The 12,652-nt window shown below is 44.0% G+C and overlaps 1 protein-coding gene and 1 pseudogene across 8 annotated transcripts in view; both read left to right on the top strand.

Moving 5' to 3' along the window:
* The window catches only part of chl1b (cell adhesion molecule L1-like b), a 742,190-nt gene that overhangs the window by 483,397 nt on the left and 246,141 nt on the right, over window positions 1-12,652 (top strand). The gene's annotated exons all lie outside the window — the stretch shown is intronic.
* On the top strand, window positions 10,482-10,898 carry LOC145341586 (small ribosomal subunit protein uS9 pseudogene; annotated as a pseudogene).

The raw sequence follows: 12,652 nt of genomic DNA, 5'->3' as shown, positions 1-12,652 counted from the left end.
GCTGTCACCAAAGGGCAATTGCAATTGTAGCAGCCATGACAGTGAAAAATTTTGTAACCAGAGCACTTGCAGTCACAGTGAAGGATTTTTCCATATATTCCACTACGCCCTGCAAACTTCATCCATTTTAATCAACTCTTCAAAGCATCTTACAAAATCCAACAGAGCTGGTACAAAGTCACGGTGGCACAGTGGTTAGCACTGCTGCCTCACAGCGTCAGGGATCCGGGTTAAATTCCAGCCTCGGGTGACAGTCTGTGTGGAGTTTGTACATTCTCCCTGTATCTGTGTGGTTTCCTCCAGGTGCTTCGATTCTCTCCCACAGTCCAAAGATGTGTGTGTTACACTGATTGGCCATGATAAATTGCTCCTTAGTGTCAGGAGGATTAGGACTGTAAAAATGTGGGGTTATGGGGATGGGACCTGGGTGGGATTGTTGTTGGTGCAGGCTTGATAGGCCAAATGGCCTCCTTCCGCACTGTGGGGATTCTACGATTCTAATCAGCAACTAATTTCCATGATGTTCATGATCCATTTAAATAGTGGGGGGGCCATCCTGTAGCTGAACACGTACAGATGTTCGAGGATAAACTAGGATGGTGGTGTCAAAAGTAGATAAAACAGCTTCTGTGGAGAGAGAAACAGAATTAGCATTTTGAGTCTATAAGACTCTTCTTCAGATGGTACCAGACTTGAGTATAAAATCATAGAATCCCTACAATGCAGAAGGAGGCCATTCAGCCAATCAAGCCTGCACTGACAACAATCTCACCCAGGCACGATCCCCATAACCCAAGGATTTATCCTGCTAATTTCCCTGATACTAAGGAGCAATCGACATAACCCGCTTATCTTTGGACTGTGGGATGAAACCGGAGCACCCGGAGGAAACCCACGCAGACACAGGGAGAACGTGTAAACTCCACACAAACAGTGACCCGAGGCTGGAATTGAACTTGGGTCCCTGGCACCATGAGGCAGCAGTGCTAACCACTGTGCCACCCAGTATGAAGGGAAAACATTTACTGAAAAGTGTGAAATAAATTCACCTCAAAAATATAGTCTTACTTTAAACACACTAACCGATGGGAGCAGTCGAGAACATCAACACAAAAAAGATTTGAATTTGCCCATGAGCAAAATATAACCTTTAACCACAACAGTAAATGTTTCTATTTTACTGGAGAGTTTCTGAAAGAACTGTAGGGATAAGAACATAAGAAATAGGAGCAGGAGTAGGCCATCTAGCCCCTCGAGCCTGCCCCGCCATTCAATAAGATCATGGCTGATCTGTCGTGGCTCAGTTCCACATCCCCGCCCTCTCCCCATAACCCTTAATCCCCTTGCCTATCAAAAACCTATCAACCCGCGTCTTAAAAATATTTAGCGAGGCAGTGGTTGTGTGTTTCACAGTTTAATTATTTCTGGTGCTGTTTGGAAGCAAGAAGTTTGGAGCGCAAGTCAGTATGCAGTTGTAAACTAAAAGTTGCCTGATGTGCCAAGGTTGGTAAATGGAATTCGTTTTTCTTTCTGGACAAAGAGAAACAGAATGCATAACTTGGACGACACATCGAGATAATGGATTAATCATATAGCAAGACAAATGCAGTAGCAAATCGCCAAGCATTAGTAAAATTATGATTTTCCTCATTCAGACTGCAAATACTTTTAAACATGTAAATATTATATCGCACTATAGCCATTAACAGTTACCTCAATGTTTTGCAGTTTTGTGATGCACCAATTATGTTACTTTGTGAAATACTGGGGGCGATTCTCCCATCATGACACAAATGTTTTGACGGGTCGGGTTGGGAGATGTGCGTATCACCCATTTTATGGGTTCCCTGTGATCCGCATCCACCTCCAAACCGGAAAAAAATGGCGCCGCCGGGATCACACTGAAAACCAGCGTGCCACTGATTTGCACTACTTACCACACTTTAGCATGCCATTATCGGGGTCGATACGGCAGTCTCCGCCCACCTTTGCATCTCCCACTTCTTTGGCGTGATGTCGCTTTGGCACAAATCAGAGTAGGTATATAAAATTCTCAACCTGGCGTGGCAGCTTTGAACCGGCGTGATGAAGTAAGTGCTGCCGGCAGAGTTTGGGGGATATTCCAGGCAGGCCCTGGAGATGCCTTCCTCCTGCTGCCTTCAGATATCATGGACCAGTGATATCTGGGGTGGGGGAGGGCTTCTATTTTCACAGAGCTCTCTGGGTGAGGTTCCGTGAAAGAGTCTTACTCAGCCTTCCCCTCCAGGCAGCGCTGTAGCTCAATGTGGGAGGCATCCTAGAGCGGTCCTGCTCAGCCTTCCCCTCCAGGACGCTTTGCAGTGGCATTGTCTTGCCATGGGGTGCGGTCAGGGACTCCACTAAGTGCTGGTGTTCCGGGGTGGGGTAGGAGTGTACCATGTGCTGACTGAGGCCTAACCAGATGAAGCAGCTGCTGCTCCAGGCCGGGGTGTAGAGGTTCAGACACGGACTGCATGGAACCTGCTGTCACTGGGCACAGATCTGGCGCTGATTTGCAGTCTGTCCCTGCCCTGTGACATGGACCAACAACACACGCCTGTAACAGATGCTGCAGTTGCACACATAGCAATGGCTCAAGAGTGTACACTGCCCACGTCTGCACACTGACCTGCATAATCTGTGCCAGCATTTGTCATGATGGGAATCTCACACAACCCTAATTGGGCCATGCAAAGCACCATGGATTGTTTGTTGTTACTAGCATCCACAAGTAGGAGTTCTGGCCCAAGTGAAGGATTGGAGTGGTGTTGGGTCTGTGCAGCCAATGATAATCCGTCATTCTATGCTGTTTCCAAACCCCACTGTGCAGATAGGTCTCGGTTTGCTCGATCTGAAGCTGGCCATATTGGTGGCAGCAGGGGTGGAGGAGGAAGTGGTGGTGGCTCAGGAGGTGGCGGGCATCGAGAGACCACCGCAGGAGTAGCACTACCAAGGAGGGCAGGGGGCTGCCGCTGAGGGCCAGAGGTGGGTGGGCAGGCTCCCGAGAGAGTGCACAAAGGCAGAGGATGCTGAGGCCAAGGAGGTACAGGCCCCTCAATTCATTCGAGGCCCTCTTGGAGGAGATGCGCCGACTGCAGGTCTCCAAAACCATGATGCGACACCTTTATGTGGTGCTCACGCACTTGGCACCTCAGGGGAGGGGCAGCCACCCTCTCCTTGTTGATGTGAAGGTTCCGGCTGCCCTGAATTTTTATGCCTCCAGCTCATTCCAGGCACCCAGTGGCGACCTAGCTGGGATCTCCCAGGCCTCCGTGCACAGATATGTGCAGCAGGTCACAGGTGCCCTGTATGCCCGGCAGGCAGTACGTAAATTTCAATGTGGGCCATGTACAGCAGGAGGGCCAGGCTCTTGGCTTCGCTGCCATTGCTGGGATTTGCAATGTCCAGGGAGCAGTGGATGGGACACACATCGCCTTGTGAGCCCCACATGCAGGGCCGCAGCAATTTGTGAACAGGGAGGGGTTCCACTCCCTGAATGTTCAAATTGTCAGTGACCATCTCATGCAGATCATTGCACGCCATTCAGGGAGTGTCCATGATAGCTTTGTCCTCAGGCAGTTGGACATGCCTGGGCTCTTTGAAGACTAGCTCAAGTTCCCGCTCATCCTGCCCATTTCAGGCTCTTTGGCGTGAATAGCCCCTGCCCCCTCCGAGCGTTTAATGATATTCATGACTTGGACCCCTGGGCAGACTGGGCAGAGTTGGATCTGAAGCTGCACTGAGAAAACAGTTGTGATCTAAACCAGTTTGCTCACCAATTCAGCACGTTTGGGAGAATCTCCTCAACCGTTTCAAACTAACGCTATGCCTGTGTTGTTGCCATAGGCTCCTGGCATGGTTCTGCAGCAATTGTTAGCCCATCAGTAGTGATGTCTGACAATACATCTGCAACTCCAGGGATAGTGGTGATGTTGGGAACACAGTCTGTTTAATTGGGGCCTATGTGAAAATGTTTAGTAAACTGCAGTTATGATCTGGTGTAACATAAATTGATTTGAACCTAAGAAGTATCAGTTTCAACATTCCTAATTGGCCAACCTCCCATCTTTAACCATCCCTAACCTTGATTCATTTAAATATCTGCTGCCTGAATCTGATCTTGCAGTGGGTCCTGATTCACCTATTAACCCCATGCTTGATGAACTGTTTTGGTCCCAGATCAACAACTCAATTTTAAAATCTACATCCATATTTTCAAATTCCTCTGTAGCTCTGCCCACTCATGTCTCTGTCTCTGTCTCTTCAGAAGAACAGAAAGGGTAAACTAGAAGTTACAGTTTCCATTAGTTGTGGAGTCTAGGACTGGGGGGAGACCTTTCAGAAATGCTTCTTCACTCTAAAGGTGATAGAAATTTGAAACGTTTTTCTGCAAGCAGCAACTGATGCTAGATCAGTTGCTAACTTTAAAACTTCACCCAGGATGGGTGAGTCATCTGCAGGGAGTAGAGGGATTGTGGTGGATGGGGCTTGATTACAAGTCAAGTAGGAGGAAAGCGCTTGTGGTCGTCTTGGTCCCACGCAGGGTGGGCTGTAGGTGCAACAGAGACCTTGGTTTGATTGGATAGCTAGAATTTGGTGCGGAATAATTCCAATAAGTTGTTAAACACGATTTCCTTTCCACAAAACCATATTGACTCTGCCTGATTGCCTTGAATTTTTCCAAGTGTCTTGCTAAAAAATCTTTAATAATCGCTTCCAACATTTTTCCTGTGAAGATGCTAGGCTATCTGACCTTTCAAAGAATCAATAGTGCAGAATAAGGCTAATTGGGCCTATATCGACAATAATCCCACCCTGGTCCTATCCCCGTAACTTCATTTCCTAGTCCCCCTGACACTAAGGGGCAATTTAGCATGGCTAATCAACCTAACCCACACATCTTTGGAACACCGGGAGGAAAAACACGCAGATACGAGGGGAGCATGCAGACTCTGCACAGACAGTGACCCGAGACCTGAATCAAACATGAGTCCTGGTGCTGTGAGGCAACAGTGCTAACCACTGTGCCACTCTGCTGCCCAGCTTTCCAGCTTTTGGTCTGTAGCATTGTCTGAGCTTTCCTGTCTCTACTGCCTTTTCATGCAGTGAGTTCCAGATCCCCACCACACTCAGGTGAAAACATATCCCCTCAAATCTCCTCCACCTCTTCTCTAAATCTATGCCCCCTGGTTATGCGCTATTCAACCAAGGGAGTAAAGTCTTCCTATCCATTCTATTTTGACCCCTCATACTTAAGACACCCTGGGTGGGAATTCCCAGCTGCAGTTGCCGCAAGACAAAGAAAATCTTGCCCAAGGCCAGTGGACCTTTGCACAGCCTGTGTCCCACCAAGTACAGACAGGCAGGACAGTAAAGTTCCACCTTTAGCTTATTTCTCCCCTCATCTTCCCCTGTCCAGAAGAAAACAACACTAGCCTTTCCACACGTTACTCATAACTGTAATTCCCCAGTCCAGGTGATAGGCTCATAAATCTCCTCACTATTCTCTGTGTTGCAATGACACCCTTACTTTGGTGCAGTGACCAGTACTACAGCTATGGCCTAATTAATGCTTTATAAAGTTTGAGCACAACGGTCCAGCTCTTATGTTCTATCTATGCCTCAGCTAATAAATGAGGGGAGGCTGTGACCTAGTGGTATTATCGCTAGATTATTAATTCAGAAACTCAGCCAATGTTCTGAGGACCTGATTCAAATCTGCATATGGTGGCTGGTGGAATTTGAACTCAATTAAAAAAAGTACCTGGAATTAAGAAGCTACCAATGACCATGAAACCATTGTCGACTGGAAAAACCCATCTGGTCATTTATGTCCTTTTGAGAAGGAAGTCTGCTGTCCTTCCCTGGCCTAGCCTGCATATGACTCCAGAGCCACAGCAATGTGGTTGACACTCAAAAGCCCTCTGAACAACAGCAAGTAGGGATGGGCAATAAGTGTTGGCCATCCAGTGATGCCCACATCCTACGAATGAATAAAAAATAGTCCCAAATGTCTGCTTGATCACATTTGGACAGTTGGACAGCTCTCTCTGTGAGGAGCTGTGATGCAGATTCAGTTGATTATTTTTCCAAAGTGCAGAACAACATATACTCAAAATTTATTGTTTCTGTGCTGGTTGCAATGCAGAAATCTACCATCTGCAGCTTGGTGAATAGATTACTTCAGAAGAATACATTTGAAGTTTGAATAATTAGCTTTATATGAAAATAAAATTCTGAGATTACATATTATAGATACAAAGTCTACATAGAATGCCTGTTTAAGCAACAAAATATTTGTAGACAGATACTGGAATGTTATGGCTGTTCACACCGGTTGGATTTTCCCGTCCCACTGCAGTGAATGGAGATTTGGATGGATGCCAAATTCTCCAACTGCGATGCAGTGGGAAGGTGGCGTGAACGGCCAGCAAACCCGTCCCCAGAGAGTTTCAGGAGTGTGGGATGAAGTGTGCCAGGTTAAATAACAATAGAGAAATAAAGTATGAAGCAGAAGGGTTGGACAAAGAAAATGAGTTTAATGAAGGGTTGGGGAGTTATATGGGGTGCAAAGTCTCAGAGATCTGGATCTATAGTGGGGGTAGGGTAATTCCATGAATTTGGCCACAGTGGTCTCTGATGCAAGAAAACTTTGAAAAATAATGAATGATTGAAAATCTAAATGCCCTTTTGTTTTTCCTCTCAGGTCAAAGATTTGTCAGTTCTGATTTGTAAAATTCTTAATTTTTTTTAGTTTTTTAACATAGAAATTAAAAATTTTGTGGGAGATGATGTTTCCAAACCCCAACAAAAATGCACACTCAAATTTATCTCTTCAGTTCTTGGTTGCCCTCTTCTGACTTACCTGTAGTGTTATAAACCTGTAGTTAAAGTTATAGAACACATGTAACCATTTGTTTTCACACAAGGTAGGTTTATAACCCAAACTGTCAACTTTTTGAATTATTGGTTAGCTTTTGCAGGTTTTCTCTACTGGCTGATGCATACCATGTTGAGGCCAAATGACTTGCTAAAGAATTAATACAAAAGCATGCCTAACTGTTGAAAATCCTCCCCACCAATCTTAATGCCACTGAGACATTGGTCAGATTGGATTATTGGCAGACACGACAGTTGTTGGTTATTCTTTTCTTGAGATATAAAGTTCCACGTGGTTTTTGGCTTCCAATTATGAATGTCAATTTAAGAGCTATAGAAAAGACTGGAAATATTAAATGTGTCCTGTTGATTCAATAGAAACTATATTGATGGGATTGAGGAGTTTTGGCAGGAAGACTAATTTTGACACTGATCTTGTTTACCATTCTTACTAGATGCCTGTTGGAAAATGATCCATTCTCTGGCAGTCATTTCTCAGTTCAACGCAGAAAAATTGCAACAAAAAAACAATTCCACAGCAGATGCATTGAGGACTGCATCCATTGTTGAATTTCTATTCACATCTTTGGCATAACGATATACGCAATTTTGGTTGTTAAAGCCTTTGTGTATACAGTTTGATCATTTGTGCTTTAGTAGTAGTGCCCCGATTGAATATATTCTCATTTCTCAAATCTGACATTTTGAATCTGTCAGTTGGAGTCATTTCCACAGATGTTACAAATCCACATAAATTTAATACATTGGCTTTATTACTGAGTGGTCTTACAACACCCTTTGGCCTTACCACAATCCCCAGTTGCAATATCTACATTATTAATTTCGGTGGTACTTCTGAAAACATCTGTTGCGTTGTTGTGTTTTTAACCAGATCTTTGGGAACAGCTATCCCTAAAGTTGTACAGAAAATCAAACCTGTGAGTATGTTAATTATTATAATTGGCAACAAATGCTGTTGTCTTGCAATAGTGCAAGTATTTGTATATTTTTACACAATAATATAATTACCGTATTCAGCAAATCATTTTATACTCACTCTTCTGTATTGACTTGGCTGATGTGAATTCTCCACAGAGTTGTCAAAAGCAACAGATGGCCTACGTCTGCATATGTCGCAGGCCACAACCACTTGGAATTTTATTCAAACCTGCTGCTTTTTCAGTTTAATGGCCATGCAGGTTAAAATAAATTAGTTAGCACTGCTAATTGCTCATCGTAGTTAATGCTGTTGCAAAATATTCCGTTTTCTTTTTCAAATGAGGTGCAAGAGGAGCAGACAGTGTAGTTGGATGCACACTTCTTATACCCTGTTACTGATTTGCTGTGTTGCTCAATTCCAGATCTCAATTAGGATAGGTGAGAGCTGAGGCCTTGCACTTCCATCGTCAGCCAGAAAGTCACTTTGAAGGCACACTGTGGTGAAGTCCCAGCAGTTGGTTTGGAATGGCAATGTGTTAACCTCTGGGAGAGTAGGGTAATGCCACTCGTGGTTCCAGTTGAACCATAGCCCAGAGAGACAGATGGAGAGGAAATAAAAGAAGTTGATCTATAGAGAGAGAGAAAAAAATGTCAGACTTGGAAGCTGGAAAGTCTGATATTAAACCAACAATGCAGTACCCATTTGATGATCCCATTAAATACTGCAAATAGAATGTATGACTTTCTGGGGAGGTGTATGCTTGATTAAACAGATATATGAGGTTGCAAATTTTCAGTTTAATTGAATGGTTCAGCTGCAGTAGTGGATCTTACTTGGTAAATAAATATTAATGAGAACCCTCTCTCATTAAACTGACTAGTTGTGGAACTCTTGTTAGTATAAACTCTGCAGCCTTTACATCTGCTTCTGTTGTGGAAGATTTGTTGGAAGTGCCAGCTTGGGACATGATTTGGAATGTGGATCATGTTATGAAATGTTAGTGAATCTCCGTTTATAGTTTAACATCTGTGTCCATTCTGATAAATTTAATAGAAAGTCTGTTGCAGAAGATGATTGGTTTAAGAAGCAACAGCTTACATTGGTGATCACAGTTCGTAAGTGGTTTAGGAGCTGAAGTATATTTGAGCTGGAGGCAAAAGCCCAGAGACAACAATGACAGCTTTGAATTGTGTGTTATTTTTCAGTGCTGAGGTTCTGCTCTTCCCTTAGCCACATTTTGTTGCATATGGCAAGCGAAGGAGCAGCCTTTGACATGCAGCCCAAACAAAATCAAAATCAGTTAAAATCAAGGGGGAAGCCCTTCAGTGGTTGGCACATATGTAATATGAAGGAAGGTGATTGTGGTTATGGACGCCAATTATTTATCCAAAAAAACACTGCAGGAGTTCCACTGGGTGGTGTCCAAAGTCCAGTCAGCTCCAGCTGTTTCATCACTGACCTTCCCTCCAATGTAAAATCAGAAGTGTGGATGCTAATGTTTCTTTTTCTTATTCATTCACAGGATGTGGGCATCCTTACAAAGCTAGTATTTAATGCCTCATCCCTAATTGCCCTTGAGGAGATCTCAGTAAATCACGTCTTTGAATAGAACTGATTGCAATTGTGACTTAAGAGGCAACTACATTGTAGTTCCAGTTTCACAACACCTTTTATACTCAAATAGTCTAAACCTGCAAATAACAGGCTTGGACAACATTTAACTGGGCTGATAAATGACCAGTGATGTCCATGCCACAGAAGTGCCAGGTGATGACTACCTCCAACAAGGCAAGATCACCCCTTGAAATTCAACACTGAATCTGCCACCATCAAAATGCTGGGGTCTTACCATTGACCGGAAACCTAATTAGATTAACTGTATAAATATTATGGTAGCAAAATTTGATCAGAGCATGGGAATTCTGAGATAGTGAACTCACCTCCTGATTCCCCAAAGCCTGTCAATCATCCAAAAGGCACAGGGCAAGATTATGATGGAATTTTCTTGGCTGCATGAGAACAGTTTCAAAAAAACTCAAGCAGCACAACCCTGATGTAGGACGATTAAGTCACCACCAGAAGAGACTCAGAAATAGATTTCTAAGCTTTATTCCAACATACTTAGGGCGAGACCGCATTAGACAGTCCAAGACTGACTTTAAATGTGCACAACAGACTCTCATTTTAATACATAGTTAATCACATACGTAAACCATTAATCACTTCTAATTGTGTCACTTACAGTCATGTGCGAAACATATGTCTCAGGTTTCAGTCACTTGGTTCCTGTGATTATACACATTAGATGTTGTTCCCATCCATGCAGGACCCCATATCTTTCCCTGACCTTGTTCTTCTGTTCCAGTAGCTTATTTGTCTCATTTCTTATCTTGACTAGAGTGCATCTGTTACTCATCAGTTCTGCCTTTTCCCTGTTTGGTAGTTTATTTTGCTAAAGAGCATTTTTTAGCTAAAACTTTTTAACCCTTCCAATCCCATGCAGGACAATGCAGTCTGCCAGGTTAAATATTTACTGTGTCAACCAGTGTGACACAGTGACCATTGTGTTCTGTCTAACCACGCACTGCAACAATGCATCGAGGCTCCTTCAACATTACCGGCTCCGCTTGGTCAGAATAGGAAGATGCCCGCAAAAAGTTCTTTGCAATCGGTCTAGGTTTTTAGGCTGTGGCCCACTGTCAAAGAAGAAATGGCCTTATCAAAGTAAATGGAAGGCCTCTGGAACAGACTGAGCCAAGAACCTTACAGTACGAACTGTTGGAACCACTTCTGTTGGCAAGGAAAGACTAGCTGGAGTCAATATTAGGGTTTCTGTAAAAGGCGGTGGTCATTTGCCTCAAGTTTATGCCAACCGTCAATCCATTTCTAAGGCATTGATGCCATACTACCAGAAATATGAAGATGAAGCCTCCAAGAAAGAGATTAATTATATCCTATACAGTATGACAGGATCTTGCTAGTTGTTGATCCACCCTGTTGTAAGACTATGAAATATGGTGGACCTGGTGTCCATACCTGTTACCAGAAATCTTACTGTTAATCCTTCCATTTAATTGTTGCAAATAAATATGTAACTATCAAAAAAAAAGTACCTTCCAAACCTGTAACCTGTTTGCCACCTAGAAGAATCAGAACAGCAGACGCATGAGAAAACTGTCTCCTACAACTTCCCCTCTAGGCTACACATAATCCTGACTTGGAATGATATCACCATTCCTTCACTGTTGCTATGTCAAAATCCTGGAACTCCCTCTCAGTCAATACTGTGCCTATTCAGTAATGCATAATAAGACCTTGTCAACAATGCTCACAGTCTAAGATTGAAAGAAAAGCAATAATCAGAGCTAGCTGGCAACAGTAGCCTACAGCAGCTCTAGTTCTGCTGCACTGAGCAATAAGGGGCCATAAGTGGGAGTGACAGTCTGTGTTGGATTGTCACTCCTTGTCTATTTAGCTGTACCAAATTTCTTCTGTACTGGAGACCTGTCAGGCTTCATGCCATTAGGCTACATGTACACATATGTAACATGGGGGTTTTCTGTTTTTGTTGTTGATTACAGAATCTGCAGCATTTTGCTTTTATCTTGGTGGGGATTGGGTCAAGGAGGGTAGGGTTGGGCTGAGTTGGAGGGTGCTGGGTCAGTGAGGAGAGGGTTCTGCAAGGTTGCTGGGGTTAGGACAGGGTGTGGAGGTTCCAGTCAAGTCAGCAGATAGGGAGGCTGGCTGGTCCCACATTGATAGACTAGACAGCAAAATAATTTTTTTTATACATTTTACTTATGGTGGGAGTGAGAGGAAGCATCTTGGTGTAGAGTTTTGCCTTTGGGCACAATGGCAATCAGGGCCAAATTGTTTTGAAATGGTGCTAGTTTTCCGAAATGAAGTTGTGGTTCATATTTTAGCTCACTCTCATTTTCATATCACCAACCAAGAAACCCTCTCTGAACCAGTGAAATCAAGGAGAACACCACTTCAATATGGAAGATGGAAACTGCAAAAGAGACTGTGACTGGGATTTTCTGCCCCTGTTCCAGTTGGCGGAGATTAGGAGACAAATATCATGAGAAGGCCAAAGTCCTAATTCATATCAGTATAAAATCAGGAAGTGATCTCTCCCTCCCCCTATCAGTGGTGGACCATGTTTCCCACTGTTGAACTTCGGGAACCTCATTGTAATAAATTGGCATCTCATTAACAGGGCCATACAGTAGGTTTGTACCCCCATAATGTGTACGTGGCAGCCTGATGGCATGAAGCCTGACAGGTCTCAGAAAGTAGTACTCCCAGGGGAGTTCAAAAGTTAGCACAGCATTTAGAGGTGATGCAGGGATTGTCAAGATAATGCCAGGGCAATTCCAGGATAGTGCTTGGGGGGATGCCAATTCGATGCCAGAATGATGTTAGAGGGTGTATGTGGCTGAAGAATGTTTCGCGCTGTGCGCTGGGGCAGCCTTTAAAGAGGGCACCTGAATCAGTGAGTTGATGACAAGGTGAATCAGATGCCACCAGCTGCGAAATAACATGGCTTTGCCTGCGTGCTTTCTTTCTCGTCAAAGTCCCAGAACACATGGTGGAAAAACAATCATTGCCTTCGGTGCATGGCCTCAACACTGCTTTTCCTGCCCAACTCCACAGATGCGCAGATCAGGTGGATTGGCTTTGCTAAACTGCCCCTCTGTGTCCCAGGATGTGTAGGTTACAGAGATTAGTGGGGTAAATACATGGAGTTACTGGGATAGGACTTGGGTAAGATGCTCTTTCGGAGAGTTGGTGCAGACTTGATGGGCTGAATGG

Source organism: Carcharhinus amblyrhynchos, chromosome 3, assembly GCF_965287045.1.
Source record: "Carcharhinus amblyrhynchos chromosome 3, sCarAmb.v2.hapA, whole genome shotgun sequence".
In the NCBI taxonomy this organism is placed as follows: domain Eukaryota; kingdom Metazoa; phylum Chordata; class Chondrichthyes; order Carcharhiniformes; family Carcharhinidae; genus Carcharhinus; species Carcharhinus amblyrhynchos.
Note: the sequence above shows the minus strand (reverse complement) of the source record. Positions and strands in the feature narration are given on the sequence as shown.